At 51.5% G+C, this 4,865-nt stretch overlaps 2 non-coding genes across 2 annotated transcripts; both read right to left on the reverse strand.

Moving 5' to 3' along the window:
- On the reverse strand, window positions 1-74 carry TRNAI-AAU (transfer RNA isoleucine (anticodon AAU)). Its single transcript has one exon. It is a non-coding gene; the product is annotated as a tRNA-Ile (tRNA).
- Window positions 75-181: 107 nt separating this feature from the next.
- Window positions 182-253, reverse strand: TRNAM-CAU (transfer RNA methionine (anticodon CAU)). Its single transcript has one exon. It is a non-coding gene; the product is annotated as a tRNA-Met (tRNA).
- Between the last annotated feature and the right edge of the window lie 4,612 nt (window positions 254-4,865).

A 4,865-nucleotide genomic window follows, 5' to 3' on the forward strand; every position in this document is an offset into this window, starting at 1 on the left:
TGGCCCGTACGGGGATCGAACCCGCGACCTTGGCGTTATTAGCACCACGCTCTAACCGACTGAGCTAACCGGCCGCGCTGCGGAGCGGCTCCTGCGCCGCCCCCAACTCCCTTGCCGGGTGCGCGGGGGGGGGGGATCTCCGCTGCCTCGGGAAAAAAGCGTGGGGGGAGCAATAAACGAATAGCAGAGGATGGTTTCGATCCATCGACCTCTGGGTTATGGGCCCAGCACGCTTCCGCTGCGCCACTCTGCTGCCGCGGCAGCGTTTCCCCCAGGTACAGGTTCTCATCCATCCTCCCCGCCCCCAGCCGTGGGGGATGCTCCCACGGGGGAGTCCCGCGGGGCTGGGCGAGCAGTGGTGGTACCCTCATCCCAGCAGCACGTGCACCCCGTGTGAGGTGACGTTAACAGCCCTGCTGTCCCTCCCCCATGCTGGGTGACTATGAATGAACCCGGCGTGGCTCATGGCTGTCCCATCTGCTGTAAGAGCTTCGACCTTCTCCTGGGGACTGGAGACAAAGTCCCCCACCGTGTTGCTGAAAGCTGAACAGAGGAAAAGCCCATCTCGGATCTTCTATTTTTTTTGGGCCAGCCTGATAGGAGCTGCCATTCACCCGTTGGATACAACTGCCCATGCACAAGACTTTGGGAAAACAGGCAGGTATCCTGTGGGGAAAATAAAAGAATGAAGGTGGGTGTATTTTTTGCACAAGTTTCTCACAAATTTGGAGGCCTGGCTTGCAAAACTGCTAGCAGCTGGGAGATTTTAATATTTTGGGGAAAAAACCAAAAGAGAACATAAAGCCTGGGACCTGGGCGACTCAGCACATCAGACTCCTTGTATCCATCTCAAACAGCATCAGTGTATTCACACCAGCTCCGTGGGAGCAAGACTCAGGCGCAGAAGGAGGACACCCTATCAGCACTGCGATTTGGCTCCTCATTTTGGAGGAGAAGCTGAGGCTGTTACCCACGTGCTTACCCAGCACAGAGCCTGTTTGGCCTTGTGGCGGGTTTCTGGCAATGACTGCCTGTCTTCCTCCCTCTTCGCTCCCACAGCCCATTTCCAATGGGTGCAAGGAAGTGTAGTGGACCTCCTAGGTGTTGGTTTTATGCCACATCAGTGGTACGCAGATGTTTTGGCTAAGCCCTTTCCTCTTCTTGTGTCCTGGGATGACGGTCCCCAAGAGTTGCCGACCCTATCAATACGTTCCTGCCTTGTAGCACGTCTCTGCTTCAGGCATCTTGTTAGATTTTATTGACGGACTTGACTGCTAGCATCCAGTCAGTTGGATAACAGCCACATCTTGTGCTGGTGCCAAAGTCAGGCCTGTCACAAGCCACAGCTCTGTCCCCTGGTCCTGCCTGCTTAAGCCACCCGGGTGTGCAGGACCTCCCAGGGCACTGGGACAAGCAATAGCAATGCATTATCTCACAAATACTTTGCCTTGATCTCCCAAGAAGGTCAGCCAAGCACCCAACAAGGGCTTGATAGAGGTACTAGCTAGCCTAGCTCATGGGGCACTTGCTGCCTGGGTGGTGAGTTTTTACCTTGCTCCATGGGGGTACTGAGGTGTGTACTGGTGCCATGCTCAGAGAAAGGGTCGTCTCACTTTTAAGCCATGTCTGAGTCCAAGAACTGGGCTGCTGCAGGAGGTGCAGATGGCATACAAGGGCATACTTTTTGACCTTGAAGACAGTCAAGCAGGTCATGCAGGGAGCTTGTGCAGCCTCTGTCCTTGGAAGTTTTCAAGACCCAGCTGTATGAAGCCCAGAATAATGTAGGCTGATCCCAATAGCTGAGCATGCTTTGAGGATGAGATGGGACTAGAGATCTCCTGGGGTCCTTCCACTCATCTCAGGGTTGTTCTGTCTCAAGAGCTGTGTCCATATGCTCTGCTCACCCATGGCATCTGGGAGAACCTGCCTGCTCCTGCAGCCCTTGCCATACAATTCCCTTGGAGCTGCAGTGCTTGCCCTGCCTCTTCCCCATGGGAAACTCCCTGCATTCCCCATTCCTTCACACTTCTCCCACTTGTTTGAGTGGCAGCCCCCAGCTTAGATTTGAGTCACCATACAGCAGATAATTGCAACTTTTGCTTTTCAAGACTGACAGGAGATGGACACAAAACATGGAATAGCATTTGGTAAAGTGAAAGGATCTGTATTTCCTGTTTAGAATGTAGGAAATTTCCCATATTTCCACATTTTTCATGTAAATCCTCCCTTCTCCAACCCATTCCCTCCCCAAAAGCCCCTGCCAGTTCCATACCTAAAACTCACTTCTCCCCAAATGTCCCTGCTCAATGCTCTGGCCACTCAGCACATCCTGACACCTACTTACCTATGCAGCCACCTCAAAAGATGTTTTCTGTTCTCCTGAGCTTTCTTTTTTTGCCAAGTTGTGGTTTAAGCCCAGCTGGTAACAAAGCACCATGAAGCCGCTTGCTCACTCCTCCCCCCTGTCCCTGGTGGGATGACAAGAAAATATAAAGAAAAGCTCGTGGGTTGAGACAAGGACAGGGAGGGATCACTACCCACTTATGGTCACGGACAAAAGACAGGCTCAACTTGGGGTAAAAACAAAATCAATCTAATTTACTACTGTCGTGGTTTAACCCCAGCCAGCAACTAAGCACCACGCAGCCGCTCACTCACTCCCCCCCCATCTAGTGGGATGGGGGAGAAAATCGTGAAAAAGAAGTAAACCTTGTGGGTTGAGATAAGAACGGTTTAATAGAACAGAAAAGAAGAAACTAATAATGATAATGATAACACTAATAAAATGACAACAGTAGTAATAAAAGGATTGAAATGTACAAATAATGCACAGGGCAATTGCTCACCACCCGCCGACCAACATCCAGCTAGTCCCCGAGCAGCCATTCCCTGCCCCCACTTCCCAGTTCCTATACTAGATGGGACATCCCATGGTATGGAATACACCGTTGGCCAGTTTGGGTCAGGTGCCCTGGCTGTGTCCTGTGCCAACTTCTTGTGCTCCTCCAGCTTTCTCACTGGCTGGGCATGAGAAGCTGAAAAATCCTTGACTATAGTCTAAACACTACTTAGCAACAACTGAAAACATCAGCGTTATCAACATTCTTTGCATACTGAACTCAAAACATAGCACTGTACCAGCTACTAGGAAGACAGTTAACTCTATCCCAGCTGAAACCAGGACAACTACCAATCAAATCAAAACAAGGATAATGAGAAATAAAACCAAATCTTAGAACACCTTTCCCCCCACCCCTCCTGCCTTCCCGGCTCAACTCCACTCACATTTCTCTCTCCCTCCTCCCGCTGGCAGCACAGGGGGATGGGGAATGGGGGTTGGGGGTCAGTTCATGACACGTTGTCTCTGCTGCTCCTTCCTCCTCAGGGGGAGGACTCCTCACTCTTCCCCTGCTCCCATGTGGGGTTCCTCCCACAGGAGACAGTCCTCCATGAACTTCTCCAACACAAGTCCTTCCTAAGGGCTGCAATCCTTCACAAACTTCCCTGGCATGGGTCCTTTCCACAGGCCGACCTTTAGTCACAGTCTGCTCCAGCGTGGGCTTTCCCATGGAGTCATGGCCATCTTTGGGGCACCCACCTTCTCTGGTGTGGGGTCCTCCACGGGCTGCAGGTGGGCATCTGCTCCCCCATTCACCTCCATGGGCTGTAGGGGGACAGCCTGCCATCTCACCACAGGCTGCAGGGGCATCCCCTCCTCTGGCACACCTCCTCCCCCTCCTTCACTGACCTCGGTGTCTGCACAGTGGTTTCTCTCACATTCCACTCTCATCCCCTTTGCAGGCTTCCCCTCTTAAATATGTTATCCCAGAGGCGCTACCACCGTCACTGATAGGCTCAGCCTTAGTCAGAGACGGGTCCATCTTGGAGCCAGGGAAGCTTTTAGCAGCTTCCCAAAGGAGCCACCCCTGCAGCCCCTCCCCCACTACCAAAAACCCCACCACACAAACCCAAAACACCAATCTTGGGCTTTTCCTAGCACTCCCTTCTCCCCTTTCCCTCACACTGTTGAAGCCAGGCTCATCAGAAAGAGCCCAGGAAACACAGAGACAATGATGCAGAAAACGGGTATGTACTCACATTTCCAGCCCAAGTGTCCACCGACCAGCAGTCCTTCACTCCACTGCAGTGCCTTCCCACTGGTAGTGGGTGGGTTTTTCCCATGGCACAGCCTGATGGCCCAGAGAAATCCTCCTTCTCAAGGATCCCTTTTTAAGGCAAGTCTTTCTGGAGGTGCCTCATGTTTTATCACTCCACTGCTGCGTCCTGAAATACTGTTTTCTTTCATACCCATGTTCCCATACTGCACAAATAGGTCTGGAGTTATACCTCTAAGATACGGTTTTGAGAAGTCCTTGAGTAATTCTTCCTGGTACTGGCTCACAAAGAGTTGCAAATAGCAACACTCACTTCTGACAGCCTGTCAATCACCTTGGAGATATTTGAAAGATCCTGGACAACTGCCTTTAGGTGGCCCTGCTTGAGCAGAGGGTTTGGACAAGACGACTTCCAGAGGTCCCTTCCAACCTCAACCATTCTGTGATTCCGTGACATCATGCAGACATCATGGGATCCCTAACCACCCACAAACAGCTGGAGATGTTCTTGTGCCCCTCCAGCTTTCTTACTGTCTGGGCATGAGAAGCTGAAAAATTCTTGGCTTAGTCTAAACACTATGTAGCAACAACTGAAAACATCAGTGTATTATCAACATTCTTCTCATACTGAACCCAAAACATAGCATTATAGCAGCTACTAGGAAGAAAATTAGCTCTATCCCAGCCAAAACCAGGACAACCCTGGGTTCAGTTTCCTGACACTCTTGTGGTATGGCAGCTGGAGGTCTT

Source organism: Buteo buteo, chromosome 13, assembly GCF_964188355.1.
Source record: "Buteo buteo chromosome 13, bButBut1.hap1.1, whole genome shotgun sequence".
Lineage (NCBI taxonomy): Eukaryota > Metazoa > Chordata > Aves > Accipitriformes > Accipitridae > Buteo > Buteo buteo.